This window comes from Amblyraja radiata, chromosome 1, assembly GCF_010909765.2.
Source record: "Amblyraja radiata isolate CabotCenter1 chromosome 1, sAmbRad1.1.pri, whole genome shotgun sequence".
Lineage (NCBI taxonomy): Eukaryota > Metazoa > Chordata > Chondrichthyes > Rajiformes > Rajidae > Amblyraja > Amblyraja radiata.
The window spans coordinates 53,677,408-53,693,728 of NC_045956.1; the positions used below are offsets into that span (position 1 = coordinate 53,677,408).

The following is a 16,321-nucleotide window of genomic DNA, read 5'->3' on the forward strand; positions in this document are numbered from 1 at the left end:
CCCCGTTGATGGCTGGTGCCGGGGGAGGGGGGGGGGGGGGGTTGGCTGGCCGCCGCTGGAGCGGGTTCCTCGGGAGTTGGAATGGGGTTGGGCTGGGGTTGGCGCTTCTTCTCCACACTGGCTGTGGGCCTGGGGCCGCTGGTGCTGTCGGTCCGACGGGACAGACGGATTTGAGTTGGGGTTGGTGTTTCTTCTCAGCGTTGGGTGTGGGCCTGGGGCCGCTGGGACGTCACCGGCCGCCCCCCGGGCAGGGACGGGGCACCGGGGGGGAGGGGGGGGGGACAGGGTGGCCCAGCGGCGGCTTGGTAGCGACCGCGGCGCCGGGGACCCGGGCTCGATCCTGGCCGCGGATGAGGTGCGGGTCTGTGTGAGCGCTCTCCCCTGTCTCCCACTCGCATCTGCCCCCTCTCTCTCGCTGTTACACCCCGCTCTCCCGCTACCTGTTCCTTTGGGGGAATGAGGAGTTGACCATTTATGGGAGTCTCTCTGGAATCGAGAATTTCATTGCTCATTCATATTCATAGATGAGGCTAAAGAATTCCATTGCCTTGAAATTAGCAGAATAGTTTGACACAGAAACATCGTTGTGTTCCAGTCTGGATTACATTAGATTCAGATTCAGATTCAGATGCAACTTTAATTGTCATTGTCCATGTACAGTACAGAGACAACGAAACGCAGTTAGCATCTCCCTGGAAGAGCGACATAGCATATGATTTGAATAAATATTTACATTAGCATATATACAGACATAGTGTTTTTCCTGTGGGAGGAGTGTCCGGGGGGGGGGGGGGTGATTGGCAATCACCGAGGTACGTTGTTGAGTAGAGTGACAGCCGCCGGGAAGAAGCTGTTCCTGGACCTGCTGGTCCGGCAACGGAGAGACCTGTAGCGCCTCCCGGATGGTAGGAGGGTAAACAGTCCATGGTTGGGGTGAGAGCAGTCCTTGGCGATGCTGAGCGCCCTCCGCAGACAACGCTTGCTTTGGACAGACTCAATGGAGGGGAGCGAGGAACCGGTGATGCGTTGGGCAATTTTCACCTCCCCCTGCAATGCCTTCCGGTCGGAGACAGAGCAGTTGCCATACCATACTGTGATGCAGTTGGTAAGGATGGTCTCGATGGTGCAGCGGTAGAAGTTCACCAGGATCTGAGGAGACAGATGGACCTTCTTCAGTCCCCTCAGGAAGAAGAGACGCTGGTGAGCCTTCTTGATCAGAGTTGAGGTATTGTGGGTCCAAGAGAGGTCATCGGAGATGTTAACACCCAGGAACCTGAAGCTAGAAACACGTTCCACCTCCGTCCCGTTAATGTGGATGGGGGTGTGCGTGCCGCCCCTGGACTTCCTGAAGTCTACAATGAGCTCCTTGGTCTTCTTGGAGTTAAGGGCCAGGTTGTTGTCAGCGCACCATGCTGCTAAGTGCTGGACCTCCTCCCTGTAGGTCGACTCATCGTTGTTGCTGATGAGGCCAATCACCGTTGTATCATCTGCATACTTGATGATGGTGTTAGTACCATGTACAGGTGTGCAGTCATAGGTGAAGAGGGAGTAGAGGAGGGGGCTCAGCACACAGCCCTGTGGAACGCCGGTGTTCAGGGTGAGGGTTGAAGAGGTGTGCTTGTCTAACCTAACAGACTGTGGTCCAGTATCCAGTTGCAGAGGGAGGGATCGATGCCCAGGTTACCGAGTTTTGTGATCAGTTTAGATGGTATAATGGTGTTGAATGCTGAGCTGTAATCGATGAACAGCATTCTTACGTAAGTGTCTCTGTTGTCGAGGTGGGAGAGGGCGGAGTGAAGTGCCGTTGAGATGGCATCCTCCATACTCCTGTTCTTGCGGTAGGCAAACTGATAGGGATCCAGTGTGGGGGGTAGGCAGCTTTTGAGGTGTGCCAGGACCAGCCTCTCGAAGCACTTGGTGATGATGGGGGTAAGTGCAACTGGGCGGAAGTCGTTGAGGCTTGCCGCAGTGGAGTGTTTTGGCACTGGCACGATGGAGGTGGTTTTAAGGCACGTGGGGACAACTGCTTGGGCAAGTGACAGGTTGAAGATGTCAGTCCAGACGTCTGTCAGCTGCGCAGCACAGGCCCTGAGGACGCGCCCGGGGATGCCATCAGGGCCAGCAGCCTTACGTGCATTAGTCCTACTCAGTGCCACGTATACGTCGTAGGGGGTGAGTGTGAGGGGTTGGTGATCGGCAGGGAGCACAGCCTTGATGGCTGTCTCTAGATTGTCCCTGTCGAAGCGGCCATAGAAGTGATTAAGCTCCTCAAGGAAGGAGGCGTCGCTGGATGTGGGGGTGGTGTTGGAGGGTCTATAGTCCGTGATGGCCTGGATGCCTTGCCACATGCGTCGGGGGTCGGAGTTGTTGTTGAAGTGCTCCTCAATCCTGAGCTTATGGCAGTGCTTGGCCTTCTTGATGCCCCTCTTCAGGTTAGCCCTGGATGAGCTGTAGGCTCGAGCATCGCTTGACCTGAAAGCGGTGTCCCGTGCTTTCAGCAGTAGCCTGACCTCGCTGTTCATCCATGGCTTCTGATTCGGGAATATGGTCACCTGTTTGAGGGAGGTGACACTATTGATGGTGGAGTTTATAAAGTCCAGAATAGAGGATGTGTAGGAATCAATGTCCGTGTGGGAGTCAAGGGTGGCCTGGGCTGCAAACGCCTTCCAGTCAGTGTTTCCAAAACACTGCTGAAGTGTGAAGTCCGCTTCCTCTGACCAGACTTTAACTGTCCTCACAGTTGGTTTAACCCGTCTGATGAGTGGGGAGTACTTAGGGAGCAGGAACAATGAGACGTGATCAGACTGACCACGGTGGGGGAGGGGGATGGCTTTGTAAGCTTCAGCCATGTTGGTGTAGACTTTGTCCAGTGTCTTGTCTACTCTAGTGGGGAAGGAGACATGTTGGTGGAATTTGGGGAGTACAGTCTTCAGGTTAGAGTGATTGAAGTCACCCGCAACAATGAAGGCTGCCTCGGGGTTGTGCGTCTGTTGATTGCTAATGGAAGTATGCAGCTCTTTCATTGCAAGCTTGGCATTAGCATCAGGAGGGATATAGGCTGCAGTCACAACAGTGGAGGTGAACTCTCTGGGCAGATAGAACGGTCTGCATCTAACCAAGAGGAACTCAAGGTTAGCTGAGCAGTGACTCTCGATGATGGTGGAGTCCGTGCACCATGCTTTATTTACATAAATGCACAGACCCCCACCTCTGGTCTTACCGGAGTCTGATGATTACCGGAGGATTAATTTTCCTATAATGTGACCACACAGCACCCCCGTTCCTCAGATTAAATATATTTTTACACATAAATTACAGGGCTGCCAACATTGGGTGAGAGTTGAGAGTGAGAAATTGCGAGGGAGGGTGCGGGAGGGGGTGTTCCCCCTCCCATAGTAGGCTCCGGAGGTGGCACTCACCCGGTCCGCTCCTGGCTCCGGGCCAGGGTTAAAACTCCATGGGGTGTGGACAGAGCAGTCGACGGACATAGAGCCGCCGGAGGTGAGGGTGGGAGGTGTGTGCCGTGCCTCAGGGGGGAAGGGGGAGGGGGGTTGGTGCCGGTAGTTTGATAGCCCTGCTTTAAACCACTCCCCTCTAGTGCTTGAATCACATATCCTGGGAAAAAGACTATGCATTCACCTGATATTCCCCTCGTGGTTTTTACTCACCTATAAAACAATTTTTGCTTTATTTTGAACTTTCAGCACCCGCAGATATTTGAGCGTGAGAATTTTTGTGATCAGCGTGAGAGCATGAGAAGTTTGTGAAATGCATGAGTCTCACGCTCAATGCTTGTGAGTTGGCAGTCCTGCTAATAATGCAAACATTTTATGCAAGTTCCAATTGTTTGGACAAAAATCACTTATTACTGCTTTATAACAGTTGTTACTTTAAGACCATTTCTGAAATGATGGCACTCAACAATCAACTAACAAATTAAAGCAAACTAAAAATAAATAACATGTTCCCTTTCCTGACTCAACCTCATAAGTACTTTAACGCTGTTAACAGAGCAAAGGGATATTAATCTCAAGAATCAAAATGGGAAAAGTGGAGGCAATTTTGCTTAAATGGTAATTCTAGGCCCATTCAGATCTTCATAGAGTCAGAGTTATACAACATGTACGTGGCTGGCCCAATTTGTCCATAATGATCAAGTTGACATTCTGCGTGCCCAGGGACTGGCTGCCGTTCCCAGATCAAGAAAGAAGAGAAGAGAAGAGATGCGACGTCACTCACAGCCGCCAACTGACGCGCTTCCCCAGACTGCACAGATCGTTGTGATATGGCGCAAAAAGATAAACTGTGCAGGGACTGAAGACAGCGTGAGAATTCTGTCATCAGCGTGAGAATTGGCTGAAATGCGTGACTCTCACGCTCAAAGTTGGCAGCCCTGTCTAAGGCCAGGATGTGACAACAGACGCACAGGGAGACACATACACAAAGGAAGACACACACACACACACACAAAGGGAGACAGACACACACACACACACACAGGGAGACAGACACACACACACACAGGGAGACAGACACACACACACACACACACAGGGAGACAGACACACACACACACACAGGGAGACAGACACACACACACAGGGAGACAGACACACACACACACAGGGAGACAGACACACACACACACACAGGGAGACAGACACAGACACACACACACACACACACAGGGAGACAGAAACACATACACAGGGAGACAGACACACACACACACAGGGAGACAGACACACACACACACGGGAGACAGACAGACACACACACACACAGGGAGACAGACAGACACACACACGGGGAGACACACACACACACACACAGGGATGCACACACACACACACACACACACAAAGGGAGACAGACACACACACACACAGGGAGACAGACACACACACACACAGGGAGACAGACACACACACACACACAGGGAGACAGACACACACACACACACAGGGAGACACACACACACACACAGGGAGACAGACACACACACACACAGGGAGACAGACACACACACACACACAGGGAGACAGACACAGACACACACACACACACACAGGGAGACAGAAACACATACACAGGGAGACAGACACACACACACACAGGGAGACAGACACACACACACACGGGAGACAGACAGACACACACACACAGGGAGACAGACAGACACACACACGGGGAGACACACACACACACACACAGGGATGCACACACACACACACACACACACACACACAGGGAGACATAGACACACACACACAGGGACACACACACACACACAGGGATACACACACACAGGGAGACATAGACACACCCACACAGGGTGACACACACACACACGGGGAGACACACACACACACAGGAAGACACACAGAGACACGCATACACACACAGGGAGATACACACAGGGAGGCACACACACACACACACAAGGAGACACACACATGGAAACAGACACACACACACAGGGACACACACACATACACAGGGATACACACACACACACACAGGGATACACACACACACACACAGGGAGACACAGACACACACACACACAGGGAGACACACACACGGGGAGACACACAGAGACACGCACACACACAGGGAGATACACACAGGGAGGCACACACACACACACAAGGAGACACACACAGGGAAACAGACACACACACACACCTTTCCTTCCCCCCTCCATCCTCCCCCTCCCTCCCTCTTTCCTCCCCTTCCTCCCTCCTCCCTCTTTCCTCCCCCCATCCCTCCCTCTTTCCTCCCCCTCCCTCTCTTTCCTCCCCCTCCCTCTCTTTCCTCACCTCCCTCTTTTTCCTCATGCTTCCTCCTTCTCCCCTTTCTCCGTCCCTTCATTCAATCCCTTACTACATTCCATCCTCCCCTGTCTCTTTGCCTCCATCCCTACCTTTTTTTCTTTCTCTCTCTCTCTTTCTCCCCTCCCTCTCTTTCCCCGGCCGCCCAATGGCGGGCACGGTGTAGCATGGATTGGCGGCGTTGGCGCTGCCGTGTGAGTTGAAGGGCAAGAGGGAGGGAGGGAGCGAGGTTGCCGCGGCAGCCGGAAGCGCAGCACTCGCAGACGGCGCACAAAAGCGCTGACACCCGCTGCCCGGGACCGACGTGCTTCCCCAATCCGTTCAGATCGCTGTCATGTGGCGAAAAGAGACAAACTGCTCCGCTATAGGATCTTTGCTGTGCAAGGACTGAAGACGGCCTGTCAGCGTGAGAATTCTGTCTTCAGCGTGAGGGCGTGAGAATTGGCTGAAATGCGTGAGTGTCACACTCAAAGCGTGAGAGTTGGCAGCCCTGAAATTATGAATAAAGATAAGAATTTATACACAGTTTCTTCAGCCAGCGCTTCGTTCGCTTTTTCTTTATGGTGAATGACCTTTGACAAATCCCATGATCCCTTGCGTTTTTCGGAATACTGAACTCGCTTACAGTGCCCTCCATAATATTTGGGACAAAGACCCATCATTTATTTATTTGCCTCTGTACTCCACAATTTGAGATTTGTAATTAAAAAATCATGTGGTTAAAGTGCACTTTGTCAGATTTTATTAAAGGCCATTTTTATACATTTTGGTTTCACCATGTAGAAATTACAGCAGTGTTTATACATAGTCCCTCCATTTCAGGGCACCATAATGTTTGGGACACATGGCTTCACAGGTGTTTGTAATTGCTCAGGTGTGTTTAATTACCTCCTTAATGCAGGTGTAAGAGAGCTCTCAGCACCTAGTCTTTCCTCCAGTCTTTCCACCTTTGGAAACGTTTATTGCTGTTTATCAACTTGAGGAGCAAAGTTGTGCGAATGAAAGTCAAATAAGCCATTATGAGACTATGAAACAAGAATAAAACTGTTAGAGACATCAGTCAAACCATAGGCTTATCAAAATCAACTGTTTGGAACATCATTAAGAAGAAAAAGAGCACTGGTGAGCAAAGGGACAGGCATGCCAAGGAAGACCTCCACAGTTGATGACTAAAGAATTCTCTCTATAATAAAGAAAAATCCCCAAACACCTGCCCGACAGATCTTCAGGAGTCAGGTGTGGATTTGTCAATGACCACTGTCTGCAGAAGGCTTCACAAACAGAAATACAGAGGCTACACTGCAAGATGCAAACCTCTGGTTAGCTGCAAAAATAGGATGGCCAGGTTACAGTTTGCCAAGAAGTACTTAAAAGAACAACCACAATTCAGTAAAATAAGGTCTTGTGGACAAATGAGACGAAGATTAACTTATATCAGAGTGATGGCAAGAGCAAAGTATGGAGGAGAGAAGGAACTGCCCAAGATCCAAAGCAAATCCAAGATCCAAAGCAAAAAAAATGTTCCCAATGTTGGGCGAGTCCAGAACCAGGGGCCACAGTCTTAGAATAAAGGGGAGGTCATTTAAGACTGAGGTGAGAAAAAACTTTTTCACCCAGAGAGTTGTGAATTTATGGAATTCCCTGCCACAGAGGGCAGTGGAGGCCAAGTCACTGGATGGATTTAAGCGAGAGTTAGATAGAGTTCTAGGGGCTAGTGGAGTCAAGGGATATGGGGAGAAGGCAGGCACGGGTTATTGATAGGGGACGATCAGCCATGAGAAACTTGTTTTAGTCTCTTCCTACGGGGGAATGCGACCTTTTCTTGTCGTATCCCCCTTCTCCGTCTCCGTCTGTGCTGAGGCCTAATGGCGGAGCTGGCGGACTCCAACTGGGACTGACCTCGAGGCTCCGGAGGCAGAGCCAGCCAGGACTTACCAACGCGAGGCTGGCTGACTTCGGGGCTGTGGCGGTGTTCCGGCGGCGGCAACCCGACTTCAGGGCTGTGGTGGCGTTCCGGCGGCGGCGATCCTTCTTCGGGGCCTCGGAGTCTCGGCCGCGGCCCAGTGGACGACATCGTCGGGAGCTCGCAGGTCACAGGTTGGGGACCTGTTTTTCTGGAGCTCCCGCAACAACAGCTTCGTCCGCTGGACTGGAGTTCGGCAGCTTCGACCACCCCGGGCCACGAAGTTTGAACCAGCCCATTCGTGGAGCTTGGATTCAGCCGTGGGAATGACTTACTTACCATCACCTGACGGGGTCACAACATCAGAAGCCTGGATCGTCTCAGCGCAGAGGGAGAACAAGGAGGGAAGAGACAAAGACTTTAAGACTTTTGCCTTCCATCACAGTGAGGAGGTGCCTGGTGAACTCACTGTGGTGGATGTTAAATTTGTGTTTATTGTGTGTTTTTGTTATTTTATTATATGTATAACTGCAAGGCACGTAATTTCGTTCAGACCGGAAGATATGAATGACAATAAAGGATACTTAAGGGCCTGTCCCACCAGCATGCGATTGCATGCATCTATTGCAACCAAACGTGGTTGCTTGAGGCGAATGGCCTCGCGGGGCCGGTCCCACTTTGATCTTCAGAGGCGTATGGAGTTGTGTGGGGCTGGTCCCGACATCGCGCAGGGCTCCAAAAATCTTGCACTGTCCGAAAATCCCGCGCGACAACGGCCTGTCGGCCCGCAGCGGCATTGAGGCCGTACGCACCGTCTCGACGTCGTACGCAGCGTCTTGACGTCGTACGCAGCGTCTTGATGGCGTACGCCTAGCGCGTGGTGTTGCACGATGATGTCACCGCATGGCGTGCCATTGCGCGATGATGTCACCGCCCGACGCCGTGCGACGTCCAAATTCAGTCGGTCGGCCTCCTGCCCAACTGATTGGTGAGTTTGACGTAAATTACGTCACGCGCGAACTTTGCGCCTACTTACCGCGAACATAGCGCGAACTCCGCTTCTGTTTGGTCGCGCTAGACACATGCAATCGCATGCTAGTGGGACAGGCTCTTTACTTTACTTACTTACATAAGACACCCAGCAACTGGTGATGTCCATGAATCGCAGACTTCAAGCAGTCATTGCATGCAAAGGATATGCAACAAAATACTAAACATGACTACTTTCATTTACATGACATTGCTGTGTCCCAAACATTATGGTGCCCTGAATTGGGGGGGGACTATGTACAAATACAGCTGTAATTTCTACATGGTTAAATCAAAATGTATAAAATTGGCCTTTATTAAAATCTGACAATGTGCACTTTAACCACATGCGATTTTTTTTTCTATTACAAATCTCAAATTGTGGAGTGCAGAGGCAAATAAATAAATGATGGGTCTTTGTCCCAAACATTATGGAGGGCACTGTAAATACTCTTGACTTTTGAGGTTTGTTATTTGGAGTCCTGTGAAGTGCTGGGCAAAAGGGGACTGGGTTCCCATTCAAAGGGCTGCATCTTCTGCTTTGAAGTCTTGGAAATGATCGTTCCAACCTCGGTAAAATCTCTCTCCCTGTGGCATTCTCCTGTAGCTCTGCTTCAAGAAAGAGGCACACACCCAAGCATTCTCAGATGCCAGGCGAGGAAGGCACCATATGTGCCTGTTGGCATCGTCACACGTTGCTTGGCTCTGCCAATTCAGAGGTCACTGCAGCTATGAGGAAGATGGCATCGTGTGTATGCTACGTTAATGACAGTCCAGAGGTCTGGGCTCAAGCTCTGCAAGTGAATTCCAATCCCATCATGGCAGCTTGCAAATGTGGATTCAGCTCGTTAAATAAATCATGAATAAAAAGCTGGTACCAATGTACCTTTCCCTGTGCAGATAAATAAAAGGGACTGTAGGAACAAGAAAAACAAGGAAAGGGCAGCACAGTGCTGGTAGAACTGCAGCCTCACAGAACAAGAGCCCCAGGTTCGATCCTAACCTTGGGTGCTGTCTGCATGGGGTTCACATGTTCTCCCTCTGACCATGTAGGTTTCCTCCGGCGCTCCGGTTGCCTCCCACATCTCAAATATGTGTGGGTTTTCAATTTAATTGGCCTCTGTAAATTGCCCGGAATGTGTAGGGAGTGGATGAGAAAGTGGGATAACATTGATAAAAATACATTTATTGATGCTTCTGAACACATCATCAGTGATGTACCCTGGGGTCATTAGGTGTTTCGGGTCCTTCAACATCAGCCACCCTCACCCAGGCGACCCAGCCGTGGTTGATCAGACCACGACTTGTGTTCAGGTGGCATTCTCTCCTCCCCATGGACCTCCTCTCCTGATCCAGAGCCATCTCGAAGCTTTCTCCGCTGCCTCTGTGGTGTTCTTGATGGCCCTTCTCCTTGCCACTCCGTTGATGCCCAGTGCACTCAAGGCTTTGTAGAGCGATTGCCCTGCAAAACCTTACGGCAGTCTATGACCAGCTCTTCATACTTGGCCATCTTCCTCTCATGGGCCTCCTCCAGACGGTCCTCCCACGGCACTGTCAGTTCCAACAAGACGATGTTTTTGGTCACCTCTGAGACCAGGAGGATATCTGGCCTCAGGGTGGTCGTGGCAATGTGCTGTGGGAACTTCAGCTGTTTCACCAGGTCTACGGAAAGCTGCCAGTCCTCCGCAGTCGCCAGGATTCCTGACGGATTCCTGGCTGCTGTGGTTCTTGGCAGCTGCACTCCGGCCTTCACGAAGGTGATTATCTGGGTGGTGGGGCGTGCTTGTCTGCAGCTGCTGATTCCCATGCTGATGGCTTCAGCAATGGGTTTAAGAACCTGGTCGTGATGCCAGGTGTACCGGCCCTGCCCAAGAGCCTTTGGGCAGCAGCTCAGGATGTGTTCCAACGTCCCCTTGCCTGAGCATTGCGGGCAATCCGGAGATTCCGCTTTGCCCCAGATGAAGAGGTTCGATGGGCTGGGCAGGACATCGTACACTGCCTGGACCAGGAACTTGATGCGCTGTGGTTCAGCCTGCCAGAGCTCAGTCCATGTGATGTTTCAATCCTTGGCCTGCTCTCACCTTGTCCAGGCTCCCTGCTGCCTCAATCCAACTGCTCTGGTTCACCTCTTCTCCTCCACCACTGCCCTCACTTCCTCCTGGACCAGCCTGCGCCTCGCCTTCCCATTGGCCTTGTCAAACTAGGGAGTTGGGAAGGTTCCCAGACCAGCTCTTCCCCGAGTCACTGCTCCCACCAGGATTCTGTAGCGTATCCGAGACTCCGCTAGATGCACGGCTTCTCCGGCTCTCCACTTCCTCCCAGTTTTCACCTCCACCCCTGCCTGAGGTCGCTGGAGTCCCTGTACAGCATCACCTCTCTGGCCCGAGTCACCTTGAACTCCTCCTCCAGGGACTTCAGGGGCAGCTGGAGCTTGGTGTTATTTCCGTAAAGGGCGATGCTGCTAAGGCTCCTGGGAAGTCCCAGCCACCTTCTGAGAAAGCTGCTGACTTTCCTCTCCAATCTCTCTACGATGGATATTGGGACTTCGTAGACAAGCAGTGGCCAGAGTATCCTTGGCAGGATACCATGCTGGTAAATCCATGCCTTGAACTTGCCGGGAAGCCCCGACCTGTCCACCGCTCTCAACCAACTCTCCAGCTCCTGACAGGTTGCCTGGACAGATGCTGTATCCTTCAGGCTGCTGTTAAACACGTTGCCAAGACTCTGCACTGGCCTTTCGGAGACAGTTGGGATTGGTGTCCCTTCGATGCTGAAGCGGAACCTGTCCATGACTTTGCCCTTCTTCAGCACCAGTGACCTTGATTTTCCTGGCTTAAACCTCATCCTTGCCCATCCAATCAGCTTCTCCTACCCCTGCAGGATCCACCTGCCTCCTGGCACTGACTCAGTGGTGACAGTCAGGTCGTCCATGAAGGCTCTGATTGGTGGTTGGCGTATTCCTGACTTGGTCCGAGGGCCCCGGCACTCTGGCTCAGCAGACTTGACGATCATGTTCATCGCCAAGGCAAAAAGGATCACAGAGATGGTACAGCCTGTGATGATCCCAGCCTCCAGTCTGTGCTACTCTGATGTTACTGACCCTGATGAGACTCTCATGCTGAACTGGTTGTAATAGTCCAGGATGAGATCTGCCACTTGGCCCGGCACATGATGCTTGGCCATGACTGTCTGGATCAGCTTGTGCGGGATGGAGCTGTAGGCATTGGCCAGGTCAAGCCAGAGCACTCAGGTCTCAGGTGAGTCAAGTCTCCCTTATTCTCCCTGGCTTCTCTAATGAGCTGGGTCACCACTCCCGTGTGCTCTAGACACCCCGACACTCCAGTCAAGCCTCCCTTTTGCACTGAGTTGTCGATGTAGCCATTGCAGGAGAAGAAGTTGGTCAGCCGCCTAGCTACTATGCTGAAGAAGATCTTGTCTTCAACGCTTAGCAAGGAGATGACCCTGAACTGATCGATCTTCTTGGAATCATCTTTCTTTGGGATCCAGACTCCTTCCGCGAATCACCACTGCTGCGCCACTTTCCCTCTCCTCTAGATGACTTTCAGGATCTTCCACAGCCGTTTCAGTAACAAGGGGCAGTTCTTGTAGACGCTGTAGGGGACTTTGCTCGGGCCAGTTGCTGAGCCAGATCTTGCTCTCTTCCCAACGTCCTGGACCTCTTTCAGGAGTGGCTATCTACTATAGGGCCTGTCCCACGAGCATGTGACTGCATACGGCAAGCGCGACCAAACTGGAAGCGGGGGACGCGCGGAGGTCGAGTGATCCCCGTACAGGGCCTGTCCCACCAGCATGCGCCTGCATGCGGCGAGAGCGACCAAACCGGAAGCGTGGGCCGCGCGGAGGTTGAGTGATCCCGTACGAGTTGACGTGAAGTTCGAGCGAAGGCGTACGCCATCAAGACGCCGTGTACGGCATCGAGAAGCTGCACATGCCCGTCGAGGCGGTGCCTACGGCCTCAATGCGGCTGCGGGCCGGCAGGTTATTGCCGCGAGGAATTTTTGGACAGTGTCCGTTTTTCGGAGCCCCGCGTGATGTCGGGACCAGCTCCGCACAACTCCATATGGCTCCGGCGATCGAAGTGGGACCGGCCCCGCGAGGCCGTACGGCTCAAGCAACCACGTTAGGTCTCGTTTGCCGCATGCAGTCGCATGCTCGTGGGACAGGCCCTTATCAAACTCCTTGATGGGTGGAGGTGGTTTTATCAGGATGTTGTTCTGGCACAGCTCCTGCTGCCTGGCGGGGTCACTGTGTGTCGTCCGGATGTACCGGTCGATCTCCTCCTTAGCTCCCACTGCACTTCTGCCCGAGTAGTTGTTTGGTGAAGCCGAAGGGGTTGGCTATGAAGGATGCTCGCTTCCTGGCTCTTTCTTTCCGGCGTCTTCGGTGCCATTCAGCTTTACGGAGGGTCATCAGCTTCTTCTGAGGATGGTTCGCAGCTCAGCCAAGGGGGGACGTTGCTCTTCGCTGGCCTCTTTATACTGCTTCTTGAGGGACTTCAGCTCCTGCCGGATCTTGTGGATCTTTGCTGCTCTTTGGTTCATGGTGAAAGGTGTTCTGGTCCGGCATCTTCACCACTGCTCCAAACCTTTCCACAGCTAGGCTGATGATGATTGTCGTCATCGTCCGCAGCCTCTGATCCACGCCTCCCTTCACAGTTGATTGGCATTCAGCGTGGACCTGGTAGGCTAAATGGCCTGTTGCCATGCTGTAACTTAAAACTGAAACTGGCTTCTAACAGGAAACAAAGTTATAGTCTGGTATAGTTTGAAGACCCAGCCTGGAAACAGGTCCTTCAGCCCATTGTGTCTGTGCTGACCAATGCTTACCCATTCACACTAGTTCTATGTTATCCCGCTTTCTCCCTACACATTAGGGCCAATGTTACCGAGGCCAATTGACCTAGAAGCCTCCATATCCTTGGGATGTGGGAGGAACCGGAGCACCCAGAGGAAACCCACGCAGTCACAGGGAGAACGTACTAACTCCGTGCAGACAGCACTCAAGGACAAGATCGAACCCATGTCTCAGACGCTGTGGTACAGCAGTTCTACCAGCTGTGCCACTGTGCCGCCCTTGTGTAGTGACAGGTTGTTCCCATGCTGTATGGCTATAAATCTCCATGTGTCTATGGCTCATGGGTTGAATGTCTGGGGAGAATCGGGTACAAGGAAAATGAGTGGGATAATGAGATCGAACTGTGAGCCAGCAGAGACTCAATGGGCTGAATTGACCTTCTTCCATGTCATATGTTCACACAGAGGGTGGTGGGTATGTGGATTGAGCTGTCTGAGGAGGTAGTTGAGGCAGGTACAATAACAACATTTAAAAGACATTTGGACAGATTCATGGAATGGAAAGGCCATGACTCTATATAGAAATCTGAAAACTTATATCTGGACTCACTCTGAGTTCTGAAGTGGAGTGGGAAGCGTGATTATCTGACATCAAACCTCGAGGTGTCTCTTGATCTGCGTGTTGATATGCCTAGGCACAGAAGCCAAGAATGAGTTGACTCGTACGATACAGTTAGTCTGCAGAAGATAGACACAAAGTGCTGGAGTAATTCAACGGGTCAGGCAGCATCTCTGGAGAAAAAGGACGGGTGACGTTTTGGGTCAGAACCCTTCTTGAGTTCTGAAGAAGGGTTCCGACGCAAAATGTCATCCGTCATTTTTTGTCCAGAGATGCTGCTTGACCCGCTGAGTTACTCCAGCACTTTGTATCTATCTTTGGAATAAACCAGCATCTGAAGTTCCTTTGTACGCAGTTGGTCTACAGATTGCTCAGGAGCTGCCTGCTATGAAGCAGTACAATATGGTCCATTATACTGGGGTACCATTTGGGTACAAATTTGAACCACATTCCGCAGTGCAGCAGCAAGGGTACAGTGGTGTCAAATGTACAGCAAAGGTCGAGATACTTCACTCACTCTCTCCAGCTCCATACATTCCCTTTGATGACATTGCATCACAACTGCAACTCCATCCCATTTCTCTCCGGGATCTGAATCCCACAATATATTGAGGATCTGCATTCCTATCCTATTTGTAACTGTTGTTTGTAAGCAAACAATGATTATTCCAAGGCAACAGTACGATGTTGGAAATAAGGGGATAAATATTCTGCAGCGTGACTTTAGAGAGCTCGGAAAAATGCTGAAAAGCAGGACCTCCAGGGTTGTTATCTCCGGTTTGCTTCCAGTTCCTCGTGCTGGCGAGAGCAGGAACAGGGAGATACGGGACCTGAACGTGTGGCTGGGGAACTGGTGCAGGGGGCAGGGATTTAGATTCTTAGATCACTGGGATCTGTTTTGGAGTAAGGGGGAACTGTACAAACGGAACGGATTGCATCTTAACAGGTGGGGGACCAGCATTCTGGCAGGCAGGTTTGCCACTGCTACACGGGTGGTTTTAAACTGAATAAGGGGGGTGGGGTGTCAAATGGGATAGTCGAGGATGGAGCTAAAGGGAAAGAGAGTAAAGGGATGGTTAATGACCCCAGAATTAACGGGAAAGGAAGCTCACAAAGAGATAGGAGAGTATGGCCAAGTGTAATAGGGATCGATGTGAAAGGTGAGATGCGTAAGGAATTAAAAGTATTGTATATGAATGCGCGAAGTATAAGAAGTAAAGTAGATGAGCTTGAGGCTCAGTTAGAGGTTGGTAGATATGACATTGTGGGGATTACTGAGACATGGCTGCAGGAGGATCGGGCCTGGGAACTTAATATTCAGGGTTATATATCGTATAGAAAGGACAGGCAGGTGGGCAGAGGAGGAGGGGTAGCTCTGCTGGTGAGGGAGGGAATTCAGTCCCTTGCGAGGGAAGACATAGGGACTGACGAGGTAGAGTCACTGTGGATTGAGTAGAGGAATTGTAAAGGCAAGAAGACATTAATTGGTGTTATTTACAGACCCCCAAATAGTAGCCCGGATGTACGCTGTAAGTTGCAGCAGAAGTTAAAACTGGCATGTAACAAAGGTAATGCCCCTGTGGTGATAGGGGATTTCAATATGCAGGTAGACTGGGAAAATCAGGTTGGTTCAGGACCCCAAGAAAGAGAGTTTGTAGAATGCCTCCGAGATGGATTCTTAGAGCAGCTTGTAATGGAGCCGACCAGAGAAAAGGCAATTCTGGATTTAGTGTTGTCCAATGAACCAGATATGATAAGAGAACTCGAGGTAAAGGCTTGGAGGTAGTGATCATAATATGATTAGTTTTAATCTGCAATTTGAGAAGGAGAAGGTTAAATCGGAAGTGGCAGTGATGCAGTTGAACAAAGGGGATTATGAAGGCATGAGAGGGGAGCTGGCCAAGGTAGACTGGAAAGGGATACTAGCAGGAATGATGGTGGAACAGCAATGGCAGGAATTTATCGGCATAATCCGGAAGACGCAGGATCATTTCATTCCTAAAAGGAAGAAAGATTCTAAGGGGAGTAGGAGGCAACCGTGGCTGACAAGAGAAGTTAGGGATAGAATAAAACTAAAAGAAAAGATGTATAACACAGTAAAGAGTAGCCGGAAGCCAGAGGA

At 51.3% G+C, this 16,321-nt stretch overlaps 1 long non-coding RNA gene across 1 annotated transcript in view; it reads left to right on the forward strand.

Annotated features, from left to right (window-relative positions):
• Positions 1 to 16,321, forward strand: part of LOC116973850 — a 57,662-nt gene that overhangs the window by 452 nt on the left and 40,889 nt on the right. The gene's annotated exons all lie outside the window — the stretch shown is intronic.